Source organism: Anopheles moucheti, chromosome 2, assembly GCF_943734755.1.
Source record: "Anopheles moucheti chromosome 2, idAnoMoucSN_F20_07, whole genome shotgun sequence".
Lineage (NCBI taxonomy): Eukaryota > Metazoa > Arthropoda > Insecta > Diptera > Culicidae > Anopheles > Anopheles moucheti.
In genome coordinates this window covers 69,651,737-69,674,675 of record NC_069140.1, presented here as the reverse complement: position 1 = coordinate 69,674,675, position 22,939 = coordinate 69,651,737, and positions in this window count along the sequence as shown.

Below are 22,939 nucleotides of genomic sequence, written 5' to 3'. Positions count from 1 at the left end.
GATTTAATTTCAGCATTGAACTTCTGGTCGTGCTTCGCATCACACATCGCACGATCAGGCAGAAGGTCTAGCACCGTGTCAAGAGGGCACCGATCGTCCGTAGAGTGTGCATGGAAGCCTTTTAGGTCGACTTGCGGCTCTTTAATTTGCTGACCAGCGCGAAGGCTTACATAATTATATGCATTATGTGTCTGTGTGTGTATGTACGTATGTATGTACCGGCCAGATGGATGGACACGACATGAGCCCTTAATGTGTTGCCCTATGAGGTTAGGGTCAGCAAGCGCAGAGCAAAACGATGGTCGGCGCGGGTGCGCGTTCTCGATTCCACCGAAAGCCTCAAATCATGTAACCGCGCCAAAGGAAGCAAGCTATAACGGGCCTGTTTGCCCAGAACCGCAAATGGCCACCATACTCCGGCCACCACCAGCACGCACAAGGCCAAACAGATAACGTCGATGCTGATGACGATGATAATGATGATGATGGTGTTGGTGGGCAGAACTGAATGATGAGGATTTTCCAGTTCATTTCGTTATCTCATCAGTTTCCCCCTCATGCATCTACCGGTATTCCTACCACCCGGCCCTTGCTATGCGTATTCGGTGGTTGCAGGGAATTTGGTTTCCCCGAGGGTAATGGGTTTTGGCAAACGTGTTTGTGCGAATGTTGCTGATGCCGCTCGAAATGAGCGACCTGATGAGGTGTGACGGTGTTAACGAAATCGTTATAGAGTCGAATCGTTTAAATTATTTACTGATTTGATTCGGTACATCAGTGAGTTCAAAGCGTTCGCAATTCTATGGTGTATTCATTGGAAATGTTATTTTAATATGAAAGCTGAATGATATTGCAACACTTTTTTAAAATAATTGATTTACAAAAATTGTTACTTTAAGATACATGCTACATTTACCTTCTTGTAACGTGACATATGCCTCGTGACAGATCTGCCATATCTGGATGTCTTTGACTTGATAAGTTACTTGGAGTAACTTGGTATGGACTTTGAGATATATTTTATAATGCTCATTGAGTGCGATAAGGATTTGAAGAGAATCCCTTTGATATTATAAATTAGAATAACAACGTTGTATTAATGTGTACCCGAAGTTTCTCCAACATTATTATAATTAGCGAAAGTTATCAGGAAAGATAGATTACCCTATTGTGGTTATACTAAGTCATCAATATAAAAATTTTAAATTTGTAGTTTATCTTGGGTAAGATTTTGTGATTTGGGCTGCCCGGTGGCATGATGGTAACGGCGACAGTCTTCACACGAACGGACCAAAATCCAATCCGGGCCAATCCGTATGCAGGACTGACAATCCAGCTACGGGTAAATAAAGTCACAGAATTCCAGAAATGGTAGGATTATGGGACCTTTTGAAGTTGTTGTGCCGATAAAGAAGAAAAATAAGAAAATTGTGTGATGCTATAAATTCTGTGGAAGTATAAAGTCAGCAACGTATTTGTTTGTTAAATGATCGTTTATCATAATTGAATAAACTCCCAATCAATTACCTGCGGTTACCGTTACCGTGCCTAGGATTTCCCTTTTTTCCCTAAAGCTACTGTGCGTCGTATGTTTTCATACCAAGAATTCAATAAGTGGCGTGAAATTGACCTAATAGCTACGAGAATTCGAGTATTGCAAAATAGACTAATGTTGCATTGATTGAAACATCAAAAAATACGGCAAAAAGGAACTATTTCAAAAAATATTGTTCACTATTATCGCAAAGTAAAGCAATATGTATTTTATTAATGTTCACTAACTTAAACGAATGTTTGAAATATTTAAAGCACACAATGTGTTGCTATAACCTATTTAACCTATTTTCAAACAATAGATTGTGTATGTTTTGTATTTGCTTGTATTTAAAAAAAATCCATGAACGGTTCATCGAAAACCATCAAGTACTGGATACTAAATCTAGCGAACGTTTTTCTCACTCACGCTTCCTGTTACCTTCAACCCTTAATTAAACTTACGTTAAAAAGAGCTTTTGAAAAATCGCCCCATCACCATTTGACCTCTACCAAACAGTACCGCGAAGTGATGAAAACAACTCTTAATTTAAAGTAATGGCATTACAGTTTGCTGTTATCCCGCCTCGGACCGCAGAATGTTCGATAAGGCTGTACCGAAGCGATTTGTTTGCATTAAAACGCGACCCCGTTGTTAATGTAAACCCAACGTTACGTGCCGCTCTAATAAGTTCGGAATCCTTTCCGTTGCTGTGCAAATAAATTGTGCGTTTATGTCAAAATTCTGACACCGAGCGAAAAAAAAAACCAAAGTAAACCAAACACTCAAGTACGGTGTTCTGCCATCCCTAAATACCCGCGAACCGTCGATGCCTTCGTTCAATAATTCGATAAGCCGCTCGTAATAACTTATTTATATGCCAATGAGGATCGTTTAATGCGTACCGCCTTGGTTTGGGCAGACAGAACCCCACAAAGAGCATATTTTCCGGTTCATCCGAACGGATGGGGCCGCATCAATATACCGTCCTTCCGTGATACGATGTCGATTACGACGCGCGGAATGATTTCGATTAAATGAGCAACACAGTAACAGCCACAGCAAAATATGCCGGTGATCGTTTACGCGCCTTTAACCATCCATTCTTTTTTAAGTACGTCAGCTCATCAGCGGAATGGTTGCGTTCGGAAAGAATTAAACTGAGTGTCCCAATCGCGCGATTCCGCTTTTTCGAGCGACATTCCATTTTTTCTACAAGGATGAAAGGTTTTGTTCTCGTGTGCCCTCGCCGCACAATCCGACACGAGTTTACACTGCATCAATTTGCGTTTAATTGTGATTTACGGTCGATCGTGATGGTGGAGTGCTTGATTGTGAGGTCGTTAAAATTATCTGGAAATTTGCTAGAGGAGGTATGACTATCTTCCTCCGATAATTTCAATTTATTTTCAATTTCATGAAACAATCAGCTATAAATGCTCAAGAATTGCGTATAAGTCTAAAGAATCTTAAGTTGTGCAGACGTTTGCATACTTTTAGGCGTGTAGTTTCAAGGCAATAAACCTTGCAAGATTTCTTACAAAACTAGTGTTGTATTGTTTATGTTACTACACTAAAAATAACTAACTTAACATAGCTTTTCCAACTGAAATTAGTTTATAATTAATAATCGGGTTAGATATATGTTCCTTAAAAATTATCACTTAATTATAATGCTCGTTTTTCCTGTCCCAAAAGCACCGGTCCGCTTAACCAGGACGATCGAATATTTGTGCTATGGGCTGGATTGCAAAAATTATTTGCATGCTATCTGGCGTCCAGATGTCGTGCGTCAAAGAAAAAATAAAAGCGGACAGCCGTACGTACCGCACGAATCGGAAACCGGAAAATGACATTATTCGCACGTGTACCGCGGGGAGCAAAAGCCAACACATATATTCGGCTGCCGGAAACACCGACATCCGCCCGGTCCGAGCAAATGTGCATCAAAATAACCACATTCGGCGTCACATTTTACTTGCCTGGCACGAGCTGACGGACTGCATCGAATGCATCACCGCACGACAGATTCGTCAGCAAGTTTTGCTGAATTGAAATGCATTCCAGTGGACTTGGGCCGGAACTTTTGCCGTAACCACCAAATGCCGCCCGGTACCGGGCAGTACAGGGATTCATTGCTGTGCTTTTGTAGCCATTTTTGTTGGATTGTAGAGCTCACCCAGAACTCGGTCACAGTGGTCGGCGAATGAAGGACGAAAGAGCACCAACTTCGAATCGACGAATTCATGGCAGCCCTCGGAAGGGAAGCGATGAAACGGATTTTGTTGAAAAACGCCCACAAAACGGATACATCAAATCGATCACATTGGACAATGTTTTTATGCTCTCCCGTACACCTACCCCGTGGGTCGGTAAGGCACACGCGGAGCATCGAAAAAATATAGGGGGACAAAAACACCCCAACTGCATGCTTTTGTTTGCTGTCGATGAAAGTAGTTTTTTTTTTGTTCTGTGGTGAGCTTTTTTATTTTTATATTCGCTCGTTTTCCCCATTTGGCGCCCAGCATACGGTGATGTGTATTTAAAAAAGCTTCACATAGTCACCACGCTGATTCGCACACACAATCCCTCCGATGCCGTTTCGCTGAATAGTAGCAGCCGCCTGCAAATGAAAATTGCAATCTGCATTGCGGTTGATCTGGTTTCAGACTTTGTCCCAAGCTCGGCTAGCCCTTCCTTTCTAGCCCTATGCCCCACCTCTTCCTCCATGCCTTTCCTTCTTTTATCAACGCTTCGAGGCATACACACACTCGCGCAAACATCGTCACATCAAACACACCCGTCAAAGTTAATCGAATAGGAAAACGCCAAATGCATGGCAGCCGTTGGAAGGGGTTACCAAACTTGCGGACAAGGTGGGCACAAATGAAACTGTGATACCCGTGCGTTGATCCGTTTGTGGCCCTTTAACTGACCTGAAATTGAATCTGCAGCAACTGCAGCAACAGCCGTAACAACGCTGCTAGCAACGAAGCGCCAAACGTCAGCTCGCGTCACTGCGTCGCGTGGCATCCGATCCGAATAAAGGAGCTTTAGAGCTATATAAAATAGCACCGTTTACCGTAAAGCTGGTGGGACCTACTGCCAATCCGCCTATGCAGCTTGCCAGCAGAGCAGGACTGGATCAGAACCAGAATTATCGACCTTAAACTTGACGTAACAGTGCAGAGCGTATGGTTGGTCTCGTGCCGATCGAAGTCGTTTGCGATGGTCCTTGGTTGAAGTCACGCTGTAGAAACCAGTTTGCGAGTGCCTAGTGAGTGGGTATATTGTTTGATCCACAGTACATTTGCCTTTATTTATTTATTTTTTCAAAAAATAGAATTTCCATCCTAAGAAAATAAACTTACTTCAAATAATTAACTGTTTGTGTAACATCACCACATTAACTTTTTTTTAAACTCGGTTTCAAGAGACGTAAGGTGTAATTAAGCACTGTTCTAGTAAACCAGTTTCCATTGACGATTACTTAACGCCAGAGAAAAACAATGAGCAAATAAAACCAAAACATTGGTCACTATTATAAAAATTAATAAATAAACATGGCCCATCTTACTTTTTCATGCAGAAATAGATCGATGCAAGTAATTTTCATGAAGATAGTAAATCAAAATACTTTAACAATTTGTGTAATAATTTCAATTATACACAATTGTTATTATTTTTGAGCCCAGTTTTCGGCTAAGCTGAAGCTGAAACTCATTTTATTTAAAGATAATCTTTGTCTAAAATTTAAAAGTATATACAATTAATTTTCATCGTGTTTAAATTGATTTTGATAGAATTTTGACGAATTTTAATTCGAAAATAAATACGAAAAAAATTAATTTTTATCTAAACAATTTTAACAAAGTATCATAATTGATACATTTATCAAAATCTTTTGAATCTCCCAAATTTTTGCACAATCTTGCAAAACCACTTTCGTTTCTTTCATCGTACCATCAAACCCGTTCAGCCCATGGAATGTCTTCACGCTATGTGTGCTTTCCTCGCTTTGCCTTCGGTTCAACCAATGCTCCTGGTGCATTGAACTTGAACGTTTCGCACTCGAGAAACCCGCGACGGCCGCGAACGGTTTCGCGCGATCCGGTTAAAAGAGTAACGGGAGATTTATGAGCGATCGGTATCAAGTTCATACGCTCTCGGTCCAACCGGACACGGACAGTGAACGGAGTGCAGTTAATCGAAGTGTCTAACCTTGCTGCCTTGGTACGCCGGTACCACCGCAGACCGAGGTTCCTTTTAAGGAAATGTATGCCAAGCGTTTCGTACGTTGTTTCGTACGTGGGCGACGGAAAGAAGTTGCTTTTATTATCAAGTGTTTTTTTTCCTAGCGAATCGTAGATGTGCTATGCGATACAATATAGAGCTAAATTTCATAACGAACTTAATTAAAGTAGATTAAATTAATTCAACTTTTTATCAGAGTAATCCAGCTGTAGCAAAACAATGTGGGTGTCCTGTGGCGAGATAAGACTGTCCAATTTTCAGTCAGCATTTAATTGTATCCTTCTTATAACTCTCTGCACATCCCGGGAAATTGTTAAAAAGCCACCACTAAGTGATAAGAAAAGCCCCTATAAAATCCCTTTCCCGCTTTACTTGCCAAACAGGCAAAGACCAATCGTGCGCCAGTATCAGATGCCATTAACTCGCCTTCTTTAAACTAAAAAAAAAACAATGTATTTTGCTGACTAGACTTATTTACCACGTTTAATCCCGTACGCCACACTAATGAACACATTAAACCTCTACAATTAAAAAAAAGACGGTCTTGGAAACTGTCTTATTTATTTTACAACACGTTTTCCTAACGCTCAGGTCCAGTTTTACGAAAGGATGGAAGATGATTTTCCCCATCCGTGTTCCGGTGGTAACGTCGTTAATCTTGCCGTGAGCTCACAGCTAAGTTAACCTGTCAGTTTAGCGATGTGATGTGGTTTCAATTTACGTCAGCGTTTCCTTTGGCATGGTTTTTTTTTTATTAGCATACCAACCATACCCCAACCACACACGCCCAATTGCCGTGATGGACGTTGGTTGTTGGTAGGGGAAAACATAATGGCAAAAGGCGAAGGGTCGTCTTTTGGTTAATTCAAAAATATCCTTTTTGGCATGCCGTGGACGTGAAACATTCTTTCAGCCCAAGCAAAACACATTAATAATTTCAGCTTCTTCATCTTCTGTGGGCGGTTGTACTTGAAAGATGTTTTGACCTGACCTCAATAGCACGCAGCTATTAGTAAGCTTCTTTTAATTTAGTTAGGATTGAAGAATCCTTTCCCATGCAACTATATTATTCGCTTCCGAGAACGCAATAATTCAGAGCAAAACGTATTAATAATAAAATCCTCGAGCCAATTTGACTTTTTTTTTTCAAATCATAAAAATAACCCAAATGAAACAAGTGTATCGTCAAAGAAATTGAGTTACCTCAAACAAAACCCTTCGTTATCAAATAACGTTATCATTACTCTTGTGGACCATGGTGGAAAATGTTTCAATCTTGTTGGATCCTTCGTCTTGATCTAATTAACGTAATTTGTTGAAGGTTTTGAATTAGTAACAAAGTTTGCAGATTTTTTTTCCTTGTTCGAATTGTTCACACATGTCCGAGAGTTTTCTTTTGCCTTTTGCAATGTTTCTGTGCTGCGATTGTTATTCTGCTATTTTGTTGTCTTCTTTACGAGAGTTTTTTTTTCCACTGTACCTAATCATTTTTGTTTATCATTTTTTTCTGTTTTTCTTCTTTCTCTTCTTTCCTCATGTTGAACTAATTTTCCTATAAATTACTTCCATCATTCACTCACTATCAGTAAAATGAAGATTGGAAAATGCAATTTCTATTAGCTCGTCTTGGCATGCCCTCGGTTTTTCTGACTCATTTACAAGCACCGTTTGCGAGCTGCGTTATTGATTTTAGATAATTACCCAAAACGACTGGCTTTGCTGGGCAAACTTCCTAAGACGCAAAGTTGTCGAATCAATTCTTTCATTCCAAGTGCAAGGTGCAACATCCCCCAGATTGGTGCCATTAATTATCACGTTAATTTCAAGGGAGTAACCATTTCACGATGGATCGCTAAATTTGTGTGCCACTGGACGTTACACCGTTTAAGATGCCATTAAAGTGCTCGGCTAGCCAACATGGGATGCCGATGCAATCGGGTTGCCATTATTGGGGAAAATTTAACGATTCCCTGTCCAGCCAAAAATGAGCCAAGTGTCATTGTCAGCTTTCGGTAGAGGACATACCGTTTCAGGGTAATAATTACAATAGAATGCACCAACGCATTTGTTTGGTTTGTCATCAAAAGATTCATCGAGATTCCTTGTCGAGAAGCTTCTCAATTGACAACAGCACTGCTAGTGCAAATATTTATTCACCACCCAAAATGGTAGATGCTAACACAAATTCCATTCCTCCCCCACTGGTCCTTTGTTTTCATTGACACATAGTTTACACGACCAATAGCGCACAAAGCGCAGAAATAGTTTGGTAACCGGCGCTGGTTAGTTGCTCGAGAGTGCTTAAGCAAATTATAATTAACCTCCCATAAATCACGCTCTTAGTGTCATTGAGATGAAGCATCCCGTTCATAAGGCGAATCAATTCAGCATCGTTTATCCGCTTGCACTGGAAAACAGACGGCAACGATGGCGTTCGCAACAGAGCGTAGGAACGCCGCAAGTGGTTCATTATCCAGGGATTTCGCGACCATCTCTAATGAGCTCCAGAGCTTACATCCTTGCCGACCACAAAACGATCCACTGATTGAATTAATTTGAAATCAGTTCAATGCGACTGGTATGGATTCTGCTCTGCTTATTACTGTGGAATTCGGGTGAGGTATAGGACATACGCTAGCCGCCCAGCAGTTCTATTGCTATTTATGATAACAATTGTCCTTGTAATTAACTTAACCCACTCACAAGCTCAATCACCATTTCCTTGCACACGGATTTACCCGTAAGTTTTCGTTTAATGTCCCATTCACCACCACCACATGCTGAGAATGGGTGAAATTTCCCTTAACGATGCAATTCTCGGTGCACATGTCCCAAACCGAACGGCCCGTCAAAGCCATGCACATAAACTCAAATCTCTCGCAGTTCCTTCCTGCGACTCGCACAGTAATGGGGTCTGTAATAGAACATTATGTTTTATTAGCATCCCCATTAAAGCTAGCACGTTTTCATCCGATCGGCACACAGGCCCACATGCATACATGTCGAAAAGGTGCCCGAGACATAATGAGCGTTACCATCACGACGCACAGCCACCAGGTAACACCTAATAGTGCTTGCGATGACCGGTAATAGTCGCGCGAATGATGACGTTTACGTTAGTCCTTTTAGTGTCCGGTGGAAGTGTGCCATCGCATAAAGCACACGTGACCGTACCGGAGGATCGACACTAACTGGAAGAACATATTTGCCCAATTGTAAGACAACCGTGTACATACACACACCTCCAACCACACGAGGTACCGAGTTCACAGTAACAGCATCTGCAGCAGCGGGATGGTCGTTAATTGTTTGGTCAAGCTGTCAGGTGGCCGTAAAAGCGATCGTTTCTCGGGCTCGCGCTGCTGCAGTTCAATGACGATCCTGGAAATGCGTTCCAGAATCGGTCGAGTGCACATTCCTTTCACGATGGCAAATATTGACGAACGCCAATGACGCTACCAACGAGGAAAGCGAAAACTCTTAAACGTTTACTCACTTGTTGATACTTTCGATACCGAAAAAGGAGGGCAAACTGGATAGAAAGACGCAAAACAAGCAAAGAATCTACGATTGAAGCCGCATTCTGCAAAAGAGGCTACGAAAGGTTAATGGTACTTCAAACAATTCTGCGATGGCATCCGTTTCGCAGTGTTTGTCCTGGGGTTTCCTTGTCTTTTGCGTTGAAATATTTTATATCATTAGAAACACCCTCGTACGGCTTCCAGCTCTCGCTTTTCCTTGAGGAAGCCGTCCATCACAACATGTATCTTCTCGCCAAACGTTTGCGGTCGGTAAATGCACGGTGAGGATAGATTAAAGTGCAATCTTACGGCTGGATATTCGCACTGCAATCAACTTAAGGGTTTTCGCTTGCGCACGATAAACAGGTAGGATCGGTCTTCCCACATTACACGGTAGAATGTTTTCCATGTTTTCGTTGACTGACGGTACAGTGCAGAGTAAATAACGCAATACGGAAATGCTGTTGGCCAACAACACACCGCAGGATGGTTGAGCAGGATTCTGGTTGAGGGAAAATGAGTTTTCACCTCCTGTTTACCTAACTGTGAAACTATTTCATTTCTTCCAGCGGTTTTTATTACGGCTTTGGGAACCAAGGAAAAATAAGGGAAAATTTATGTCGTCAACTTCAAAGGAGGTTCTTCTAAGAGAGGAATACTTCTTGGTGTCCACTATTATAAACTTCAAGCAATAAATAAAAACGTAAAAGTTTGTAGTTAAATTAAGCAAAAAAAAATTGAATTTTAAAATTTTAAAACCAATTTATTATTTTTTGTAGAATTATTTCAATCTTTAGTGTTAAGACTTAGTTCCTAGCGCAATATAATAATTCCTCTCGGGGCGGCCCGGTGGCATGATGGTAGCGTAGCCGGTCTCCACACGAACGGCCCGGACCAAAATCCCATCCGGACCAATCCCCCGTAGCAAGGACTGACTATCCGGCTACGTGATAAAATAAGTCGATACGGCCAGGCCGTTCTAACGAAAGCAACAAAAAAATAAATAATAATAATTCCTCTAGGACAATACTAAAGAATTTGAGCTAGCCTAAAATTGAATGGTTTCCAAAGGCAAAAATGACCGGAAAGTCAACTGTTATAAACTGCCGATGAGTATGAGAAAACTTCAACAAAATCAATCTTTGACCCAGCGATCCATCTAGTCCTTGTGTATGCAAATATTGCTGTAAATAGTTCTATAATATCTTATTTTCGGAGCATACTATTACAGGATTTCAATAATATACATATACATCAATGAAATAGTTCTACAAATCTACGAACAAGTTATCCATGCAAAGTGTAGCTTATTTAATTCATTGGTAAGTAGTTAATTTCAAGCGTTAAAATACCTATTATCTGATGCTGTAAGATCTCTGTTCATACCGTGTTAATGTCAAAATTGGAACGAAAAAACCAAACAATGGCACCACCCCTCCTCTTGTACAATCATGTACCGGCAGGGACAACAGATGCATATCGATCGATACCAGGCTAGCATGCTACCGATGCCAACATTTTACCAGCTCGTTACCAAGACATCGTGCACCGAGACAAATATTCGGGGTTGTGCAATTCATCATAATCATCAGCCCTCGTCATCGCCCAACCCGCGGATTCGCTCCCGAAAACCACTGTGTGCTAATTTCTGGACCGATTATTCAACTGCACTGCTGCCTCCACGAAATGTCACACTTACAACATTTTTTTCGAGTTATTCCAGTGAAAATGTCAGCGCGGGTTGGCGGTGCCTTTGTTTTTTTCCGAAAATTTTGACCCAAACATTGAACTCCCGTTCGCGAACCTATTGTAGAGCACTGCGCGAAACTTTCTCTTTCCATCGAAATACACATAAGCGGTGGCTGTTGGGTGTGTCCATGCAACGCATTTATGCACACCATATGCAAAGCAATGCATGCGGCAAAAAGAGCCGCAAAAAAAAGGAATATCAACTCCCAACCAAACGAAACTGGCCCTTCGGAGCGGCTCATACCAAACGGGCAAGGGAAACTTCCTGACCCGAGACATGTGCGCAGGAAACATGGTACAATTTGCACAACACACGTACATGACACGGGATGGAGGAAGCATAGGACGCCCGGCTTCGGTAAAAGTCAGCCGGTACAGCGATTATGCACGACGGGCTGCTCCGGTTGAACCACTTTCTCTCGCGATGTGACGCTTCCTCGACGCTGCCCATAAGAAGAGGAACACGCCAGCTAGACGACAACGAAATAACCCGGAGGGCATTAACGAGAATCGGGAAGGAAGTGCGTCAGCATCATGGAGGGAAAGTAATAATGAAGGTTTATTTTTTGTCTCTATTATGGTTCACTTTGAGCCTCCCCAGGTCCACTCACACTACGTGCTGCCAATTATTACACAAAGGGTTGTTGTTTTTTAATGTCATACCGTGCAATCAAACAAAAAAAACCGCGCACCACATTAGTCGACCGCAACGAGTTGAGTTGGAATGGGCGCGGAATGCATTACAAAAATCATTCGTTCGATTTAAGTGCATTGCAATTGGTGGTCAATTGGTGGCTATCTGTCAACCCATAAAAGATAATATCATTGAGCACATACGCACACAACCCGTAACCTGTCATTCCTGGCAGCGAAGCGATGGATAATGATTTCAACAATCATTTGATAATTCCACGCATTTTATGCTGCGTCCTGTATGGTTGATTCTCGTGAAAAACAAAACGAATGTAGGAATTCTTCCATTTTTTCCAAAACAACAAAATCATGTTGTAGTTGGTATATTGTTTTAAACGGAAAAAAAGAAATGTAAAATGTTGAAACCTTTGGAAGGTGAAATGTGCAACAAACAGAACCAAAGAAATATAAACCCCCAATACAACAATGGACAACACCCACCGCGAAACGAGGCTAGCTTCTGTTGGCCGCATAAAGCCAACATAGCATTAAGCTTCTTTTTAGCTCTTCAGCATCATCCGAGCAGTGTAGATTAACACATTTGTAACATGCAATAGCAGGTTGGTGTAGATGAAAATCCAGTGTCATTTGAAGCTTTTTACAGGCGGCGTTACTGTAACGCTATATTAATAAGCGTTAGCAAGCAAGGGAAACGAGACGCATGGCAGTGATTTTTTTTACGGTCAAACAAGGTGCATAACAATGAAAAACGCAAAAGTAAAATAAACACCTTTCCACCTATTTTTTGTGGATTATTCACGAATTTTAAGTGGCCCTAATTATGGTTGAATACTGTTTCAGTTGGGATTTATTCCTCATGCTTAAAATGGTTTTGTTCAAATGTTACGAGGCACATGCACTCATAATTATCCGCTCAAATATGGAAATCAACAAAGTTAATGCAATACCTACCCAGAGTTCCATGTTTATAATTTATGAGCAAATTTATGCTCGAATCATTTAAAAAAAATCAATAATTTCAAAAGAGCGCCTAGGTACATCCGAGGTAAGATGCCCTCCCTTTTTGCTGTTGGGATAATATAGGTTGGTAAAAGGTTGAGATTCCAATAGATTCAAGCCAGGTCGTTCTTATATTATTAGAATAATTTAAAAAGATGTATGACTTATTAAAACATAAAATAAGTTATTAAAAAAATATTTATAATACACAATTTACAAACTCCACACAAAATAAATTTCAATCATCTATCAATTGTTATTAAACTCACTACACGTTCTAAACATTTTATTTTTTACTCAACATTCATAATTAACTACGAACCCTATGCGTTAAAGCTTCGTCATAGGACCATTTCGGCCATACTTCACTGAACCCTCCATTTTGTGATTCTTTCGATTTATAGGTACAGAGCTGGGAGTGAAGGTCATACAAAATTTGGGGATCCAAATTCTTGAGGGAAGTTACAGCGAAACACACTAGGGTGATCAGTGAAGGATATCCTACCAACCGGTCATTACACAATTCAAAGAAATTAAATAAAGTGCTATAATTTATTTATACCACTGAGATAAGATTCACGACCTCACAGCCAAATTCAAGAGAGAAATGATTAACTCTATATGTATGGAAGTACAACGGAGTACGGCTCCAAGTACAACGGCAGCCACAATGAGGAACTTTGTTAGCGATAAGATGACATTAAAACGAATTAGAGTTATCAGGCTCCATTGAACTTATAAGATACCGATCAACACCGAGCGATCTAGTTTTTACAGTATTTTAAGTCTTTTTTTCTAATTGATAGCGGTCGTGATAAGAAAAAGCTGTCGAGTGATGGTATTTCTGTGTCTGGCAGTATTTTTCCAACGACTTATTTAATCGCGAGTGCATATACATTCTTAAAATCCACTTGACCTCTTGAAATACCATTACAACACACAGTGCCATAGCGTAAGAAAATTTTCCTTCCTACATTCCAAACAGCAAACATGTTTTCGATTTAAAACCGACCACAATCCTAACGCCCGCAACTATTACGATGACGGCGAGCTAGCAGAAGCTTATCCTCGGTACGAGGCACGATGTCAAAGTGCAACCAAATCCCATTTGCTGCAATAATCATCCAACTAGTTCCAATCTCTAAACACGGCTCCCTACACCCGGATGTCCGTCGCCGGTACAAGCGTGGCCCACCAAAACCCGCTCATCCCGGTCCCGGTCGGCTCATTCCGCCCCGTTGAGTCAATAATTCATAGCCGCATCATTTAGCAAGTCAACCTCTGCATTCCGTTTGATAAATGTGCTTGTTATTTTGCGAGCCAGGAGTCTGAAGTTCCGCCACCAGCCGGGAGTTCGCTACCGATCGGGTGGGTGGTCGACAGTGTTTAATTCCTGTGCTGCTGTGCACATTCCAATTTCCCGCCCAACCAAACCGGCTGCAGCCGAGGATGAGTGTCCCGAAAAGGATGTCCTTGGCCGGTGTCGCCAACACCAATGCCGGCACGAGGCGTACCCGTGTCTTTGCATTTGTAGTGCCGTTCCGTTTCTCGAATTACACGTAATCTCACGTTGAGAGTTATTATTTACCGCTCGGGAGTCCCATGCAGTGGGGGCACTCGATATTTATATGCACCCGTGCCAGGTCGGGTCGTAAATATTTCGTCGTCGCCATGCGGGCACGGTTACGGTTCTTTGCGAATCTTTTGCTGCAGGATGCATTTGAAGATGCGCCTACCGATGTCGGTCGAAAGTTATTGCATTATCTAAGGTGACTACGGGTAGAATGCAGCAACGGGCAGCGATCTGTACAAGATACTCCACTTCCAAGGAGTTCAAGGGGCAGAAGAATTTTGTGTCGTAAAACAGCATGAACAAGATGGTGCAACAAATTGTTCGATTGTTCGCCATTCATGAATGTTTGTGCGGGTTTTCCTTTTTTTCACCGACTTTCGACTGTTGCGCCGAGGATCTTACACACTACAAATATATGTTTTTGCAGGTTAACCTTTATGTTCAAAGGTTAGAGCAGATCGCAACCTTCGACAATTTTATTCGTTGTTATTAATGCTATTATAAATCCCGCAATACATAAGATATTTACCATCGCAACATGCTTCTAGTTACATGAAAAAGCTTCTTCCTCGTCCGGATTCTCGTAAACACACGCAAATGATGTGCCATTTCCTGGAGTTGTCTCACAATACCGTGCAACCCCGTGCAACTATTCGCACTACACTGCATCATTACAACGACGACACGCCACATAAGTTGCTTCCACCGTGCTTCCCTGGCAGTACGGTTTAATTCCTTACGACCACCCGGGACGGTACGATGCTCAGAGTGCGATTTAGCAATGGCTCATTAAGCTCTCCACCTTATGCGTCATCAACGCAGCGAGCACACGAATGACACACGGCAAACGGCGCATCACACGCCATAATGAATGTAAATTAATTGATGATCATTTATTTATCGCACCGTAGGCAACGGCCCCTTTAGCGGAAACTTTAGCGATAATCCCGATGTAGCCATTTCACAACGTGCCGTGAAGGGCGCACGTATGGAGACGAAATTGAACGGTTGTACGCGTATCCGTTTGAACACACACGATTTAATGCATCACTTTCGTTGATCGTGAGCGGGGGCAAAGTTATTCTGTACCAAGCGACCCATCTCCTAGAATCTACCTAGTTGCGTGACGAAATACGATTACGTCGGGGAAGAACTGCTCTGACAGGTCGCTTGCAGCGGTTACTTTGTTTCGGTGCGCTTCGACAAATCAACAAAGCCGATACCGGCAAATGTCAAACGTGGTGGTGATGTGTTTACGAGTATTGATGAGAAGGACAGAAAGAAAGGACTGTGCAGCCGCTAGTGCGTGCTTGATGTACAAGCGCGATGATTGCTGAACCATGCAAGGATGGTAAGAGAGTCACGCGAACGTATTGCACTGGATGAGTTGTTATACGCTTCTGAGTGCATTTAGTAAAGGTTAAGCAGTTGACATTGAATGCATTAACAAGTGGACTAATATTTCATCTCGATGGGTTTTCAACGCTACTTAAGTCATTCTGAGATTGCATACCTTGTATCCGGTCGATCAACTCATAATACGCCCAAAAGTATGCAAATTTTCGCGCAAAAGTTCTTTCATAAGATCCTTTTTTATAATATACGAGCAAATCTTTATGTTATATATCTCAACTAAGCTATTAAACCAAATTTAACCCATATGCTCTCCCAAATCCCCATCACACCATCGTCCATTTAAATTTGGCAATAGAATGAATCCGCGAATGACTAGAGAATGTTTCCCACAAACGAGAGTGTTTTAATCTCCCATTATGCCAACGCGAACATGAAAGCAAACATGGAATGATCATCAACACTGCCCGGGGTCTACCGTCCGATTACTTAGCAAGCAGACACTGTAAACCCATTGCCATAGGAGAATAAAAAACACTGAAAAAACAGTACTTCTGGCCGTACGGCTAATGTGTACTTCGCGTACTCATCGCTCGATGTTGCAAATTCGCTTCTTCATGTTGATGAAAAACAAAAATCCTTACACACAAAACTTGTTTTTTCCCTTTATATTGCTACAAAAATGCTTTTACCTTCCCTATAGACGAGTGTTGTTCGAGTGGCAAGTGATAAAGAGGAATAAACAAAGAACTAAAGCAAAAAAAGGACGCCTGCTTTAAAACATATGTATTCATTCGCTCGAGAAGTACAAAAAAAACGAAACGTTTCCTTCAGGCGTCATTCCTGCAGGTTAGCGTCGCACAAAATTATACCAGCGGCACAGAATGAGTGCATGTAGCAACGCCGAAAACTAGAATGGTACGATCGGCAGCTGCCTCGAATATCCAGCATCACATATCGTCCGGGACTTCACTTCAACTGCAAGAGCGGTAATCCATTAAAACATATATTTTGTTCAAACATTGACATTGCCATTTTGTTTCTTCCCGAACGTTACCCATCGTGGGTGAAGTTTTTTTGTAGCTCTCTTTTATACTTTTTTTTTGTATGCCACCATACACCACCGTACTCCGTTCGCGGTCGACTTTGACTCGTATTACGCGAGTTACTTTTTTTTTGGGGTACACTTTGCACTGGCGAAGGAAGTACTTAGTTTGTTCGCCAATACCAAATGCACTTCGGTGCAACAAGATAAACAAACACTCATGCTCGCATACACACGGACACATTTCATGCATTTCGACCAATGCAAGTCGCGCAACGAGTGGTGCGAACATAGTGAGCTACCGTGACCTAGGACAACCGTCCCAGTCGTTCCAGCCGTCAAGGGATAATCAATGTCACTGCCATAGCACCAGTCAACGATGGCGTACGATACAGGGTTTGTGCTCGCATTAAATGTAGCATGCATTTCAGACAGCTCAAGTCCTACTTAGCGCGGGTTTATCTGTTTGCCAATCGTTCTACCGACCGACCGTGTATGGTGTTTGCTCCCCGGCAAAGAATGACGCAAGCTTAGAAGCCATACCCGAAGCGATCCTTCTGGGGATGAAAAATCATTTCACATAAAATGGACGTCCCCAGTGCCATCATGGGGGGTAGCGCTGCAGGAATGGGCCGGAACCCTTGACGTCCTTCAAGAATGTCATACGAAGGTTCCGCTGCTTGCAAAATTACACCCGGAGCCAAACGCACTGTTTGATTTTTCAATCGTTTCACGACAATTTTCTTTCCTCCTTCCTACGCTGATAGCGTTCACTGTTCCCGCTTGTTTTTTTCTTATTTTGTTTGTTCCACCACGTTACAGCTTTTCCATTTTCCAATATGTTTATTTTTCTCAACGTTGCTTTTGTTTTGTGTGTGTGTGTGTGTGTGTTAAGGTTGGAAATCGCTCCGAAGGGGAGTTTGAGCTGACAATTTATCGCTGTTTGCACAGCTGCCATATGGTTAGGATTTTCTTTTGCTGCTCTTTCAACCGGCAAATGTTTTTTCAAGTTTGACCCAAAGCTACCCTACCCCCCTGGCAGGGCAAAGAAGGTTGGTAGGTTGGTGCTTTCTTAAGTTTTATGAAAACAATGCATGTGAAGTATGGAAGAGGTTTAGGGTATTAGATCACTCATCCGTATGTGAAGTCAACGCTCGATTATGCCAACGGTTTATTTTTCGGCTTGTAATGATTTTTTCGCTAAAAATTGTGCATGCTGTTAGTATTAGCGTACTGTAAATGTTTAACTAAACTGACTTTATTACTATTTTTTTCTCAATGTTTTGCGTACCAACTGACTATCCAGCATTAGGTTTAAAAAAGAAACGCATTAGACGCGAAGAAAGTCAGAAATGACAGGCCTAGACCTCTTAAGGTTGTTGTGTTGCTCAAGAAGGTTGTTCTTTTTTATTTGATTTACCTCAATCTTGATAAATATTTTTGAAAAGCAAAAGTTTCTACTGTATGTATGTTTCTTTTTTAATGTATCTTATACTTCCTAGAACAGTTTCCTTGAAGGAAGCTGAGCCGAAACGATTAGGCTGCAACGACTTGCTAATTGATTGCTCTCGACAGCCGTTAAAATCAATTATCCTTTCCGTGGTAGTGCGCCGTCCGGAGCGTACCTCCCGTCACACAGTCACTAAAATGCACCATAATTTAGGCTTTCCAGGTGCAACTACAGTGCGCGACTTGACATGCCGGCAGCTCCACTCAAAACCCTAAAATATGGCACAAGGCCAATGCGGCGCACCAAACCGCAACGCTCAAAAAGCTCGACTTTGCGTGCGTTCAATTAATTACGTGCAAAAGATTATGGCAAATTATCGCACACCAACCCGCGTCTGTCTGCCTTCAGACCGGATAGCTTCCATCAGTAGCGTGCTACGTCACCGGACGGGTAACATCGTTGTGGTAGATTAAATCGCGTGAGATTCACTTATTTGCTAGCAGTGTGTTGTTTTTCTCTCTCTCTACCACATCCACCCAGCAGTGTTATGGAGCTCTGAATCGGGGAGATTTAAGATGCGTATCGGAATGACCTCAAAGAATTCAAAATTGCACCCCAGCCCTAGGGGATCTTTCTTTCCAGGAGAAGTTTGTATTAATTGCTGAAGACACATCTTCAAGGGTAAATCACACGGATGTGGGATCCAAGTGGATGAATGGGTGTTTTAGGACATTGAGAAGTTGCCTTACCTTGTAGATTCGTCTGAGCTGCAATGAAGGCCCTTGATCTTATCACCAAATCTGTAATTGAAGGAAAGAAAACGTCAACATTAACTTCGGTTCGAATCGAGACTGCTTCAGTATCCATCAAGCTCGTTAAAAGCGTACTAAGCCTAATCAGAGGCTATGTTGTCTCTTAAAATAGTACCACTCAGCTCGGAAACGAAACGATAAGCTGCCCGCATCAAGAAGGGATATTAAGCTCGAGACGTGTTTGACTGGATTCAATTAAATTTTTCGCCATCTTCATTTGGCTCCTTACCAATCCGAAGGCAGATACCGTTCCCAAGAAGATACGGTAGGAAAACCTTGTTTAATCGTTTGAATAAACACAATCTAAAGGACGAGCACGTTCGACGAGGTCAAGACACTCTTTCAGGCTCACAAAACAAACGCAAAACACAACATCCACTCGGAACTGGTCGGTGAAGATGAGTTCGGGAGGGATTACGAGTTTGCCGGTTGCTGTCAGCTTGGCTCTCCGTCGGAGTGTTTGAAATGAAAAATAACTATTGAATATTCTGCTTATGGACACTGCGTTGAACAACGGCAAAGCTGGGCATCCTTGTCTCATCTGTTTACTACCTAAGCTCCATCCATTTTGATCGATTCTTAAGATCCTCGAGACTGTTTGACGAGCTTTAAGCAAGCAATGTGGACGATTTCAGCTATCCGAAGGAAGGCTCTTTAACAATCTTTGCTGAAGAGCATCAAATACATAAAACCGTCGGAAAGTTTGTATTACTTCTACCAAGCTACTAGATTAACTTTAAAATACCATCCCGTCATCTTGCCCCTGTATTCAAAAGTACTCTCTCAATTGATAATGAAACCTAATTCTAATTGGGTCATTGCGTAATGTTAAGTCCCATCAGTCTTGACGGGTGATTGATTGCAGTTGGCTGTAAAACTTTAACGAGCCTCGTTAAAGCCTACAGGAGTCAACAAAAACCCATCCGATTTCTTCGAAATTTCTAACTTACAATTAGGCTCAAGAAAAATCGGTTCCCTAACCACACTCCGACACAAGCTGACCGAAATACCCGAACTCATCGGGCAGCTTCACCGACCGGCAAAACATCGATTGAACGTTTTATGTCAAGCGCAAGTAGCCGCGTCTTCATTCCATGCTCCCGACCAGACGTTGCGTAATGCGCCGGGTGTAGATGCGTTGCGTAAAAGCGCGTTAAAAAACACGTGGTGTAATGGAACTTGAATTTGCATCCAAATATACTTTCCGTACCATAGAGATTCCCTTTCGAAGCGTCCCCGTACTGCGTTCATTCGCGCACGGAATCGATGAGCCGGTGTAGATTAGCCATTGATTTTGTCCTTTTTTGCGTAGCTTCTGTACTCCCTCTTCATGGCAAACCCGGTGAGACCACCGTGAGCGGAATGATAATGTACGGAAGCTTTTTGGGATTTAAGCATCGGATAGGGGGGGCTTCGGGGTCAAAAATGGTCGAGTCGGTGTATCGTGCAAATGAAAGAAACAAAAACCACAGCCGTACTTTGCGGTTGCGTTCGCTGTCGCATTCGTATTGCTTTTCCAGCGTAGTCGAGGGCTTCATCCGAAGCGCCACCCGGAATACCAAGTATCCAAGGGTTGTTTCTTGCGCTTTAACTGCTCGACTGCTGTTACCTTGCCCCAGTGACGGAGAATGTGCCCATCATGATCGTACATCAGCTGCCCGTGTCTGTGCCGAATGATGTCATTCGTGGACAGCATTGAGGCTACCTAGTTTTTGCAGTACCGTTGGTATGCAGTTCGCGGTAGTGAGTTATGCTAAAATTAGGATGATTAATTTTCGGTTTCAGTAGGGGTAAGTTCGCGGATCGTATACAATCGTGCATACGCCTATAAGGATCTAGTGCAGTACGGTACCGAACGCAGTGATTCATACATGCCATTAAAAAAGGGGTCGATTTGCGTATACGAAAGAGTTCTTTTTTTAAATGGAAATGTGGTTTATATTAAAAGCATTAAAATTTTAACCCCCATCCATTCTGTCAGTGTGCTATTTGATAATCAATTTGCCATAAGGAATGGATATTTTGGGAAAACATGAATATTGTTAGATTTCTCATTTACACTGTGACACACATTAATTTTGGCTATGAATTCGTTAAAAATAGAACAATTCAATTGAAACTCATTTAAATCCATCCATTTGCATGAAAATCGTACTGAAATAATTTAAGCTGTGGCTCCAAATATTTACCTGCATTTTTGGATTTATTTAATTGTTTATTGGATTATAATAAACATTGCGGGTTATGTAGAGTTATCCATAAATGTTTTTTTTTACGCATAGAACAATTAGCACTACTATTAAGTTTCTTTGTAAGTTTCTTAGGTTTAAGTTTAATTATAGAAGAAATAATATTAAAACAAAGTTGAAAATTCACAACAATAAGCGAAATTAACAGAAAAAACACAAGAAACCACAAGTTTATATGAATATAACTAAAATCTATAATAAGCATTTACTATTGATGGTTTTAAGCATATTAAACAAAATATTTTAAGTATTTTCTATTGATGGTCACAGAATAAACAATTTCAAAGATCTGGTTTATGATTTATTTTTAATTTATTTTTTCTTTCAAAACAACTAATGTGTAAAACTCACGTATGAGCTTTCACATACTTAAATTAACGTAATTATATTCCAATTACAATTGTTCCAATTAAAGCGTTCCAATGAAAATTACTTGTCCGGTAGCTATAGTGTTGATTTGTTTTCAACATTTTTCGGACACCATTACATTTTTTGACACCAGTTTTTTATAATTTCACTCTCGGCTATAACCTTTACGATTTGATTAAAGACATTACGAACGTTGTTCATGTTTTAAGGAATTTAGTATTGCGCTAGTGTCAAATAATTTGTTTTATTTTTTCTAACAAAAAGTTTTGATTATCAAATTGCTGTTATTATTGGTGTCTTATAATTCATATCATTGTTTTGTCAAATAGGTTTTACTGCCAGGTGTTTCATAATAGTATTTATTAATATATGTAACACAAACTTAATGTTTAATTGTAGTAGCACTTGTTTCTTTCAAAATAATGGGGTTCTCCCTTTTCCACAAATTCGCAATCGAAACTAAAATGAGTAAAAAAACAAAATTAAACTTCAAAAAGGTATATATTTGTCTGCTGTCAATATGTCAAACTGGTTCAAGGCTTAAAGGCAATATAGACATCTCGGGCATTTGCTTCGCATTCACTTTTTGTACTTGTGTACCTTTTACCAATCATTTTCTTCCCCTGTTCAAAACCGCCTTACCAAACCAACCCAAACACATGCAGCTGCATCTTAAGCGAAGGCAACGAAGGGTAAACTTTCCTGTTCCTGTTTGCTGCCCTTTGCTGGTTCCCGCAGCCATCCATCTATTGTGCTCCTTAACGACGCATCCCCCAAGGGAACGACTCGTAGTTGTTGTCAAAATTCCTACACTTGGCACTACCGAAGGCGAAATATTTTAGACAATAATTACTACCAAACCCCAGCAACAGCAAGGACCGAAAGTTTTCCCGTGCGTAAAATTGAGCGTTCCCAACATCTTCATCTTCGATGCCTTTGGCTGCTTCAGGCAGGAGTAAGGGAAACTTTCCCGCTAGAGGTAGTGCCGTCTCCGTAGCGTGGTGTGTTGGAGATACATCTCGCCTTCACTTGGGTGGTTTTGACTTTGACTTACGGAAGCGTAAACTAACAGACACACGGTTAATGAACACAGCTCCACATGACAGCGCCCATGCAGACAAGCGCGGCAAGACTTTATTACCACCCACTGTCTGCACAGTCTCTGTTCCGGCGAAGGTCCCGAAGGGATCACATTGCGGTTACAAAACATCGCTCCAACGTAACGCACGCGTTCACCGAAGGCGACAAAATGCGCGTCCGCGTTCCCTTTGATGGATAACGTAATAAATCTCAGTCCACGCGTCAGATCCCAGCTTCTCGCACAGTGTCTTATCGCTGGACCTCATCTTCATCGTCTCGGAATAAACACGGTCTCGG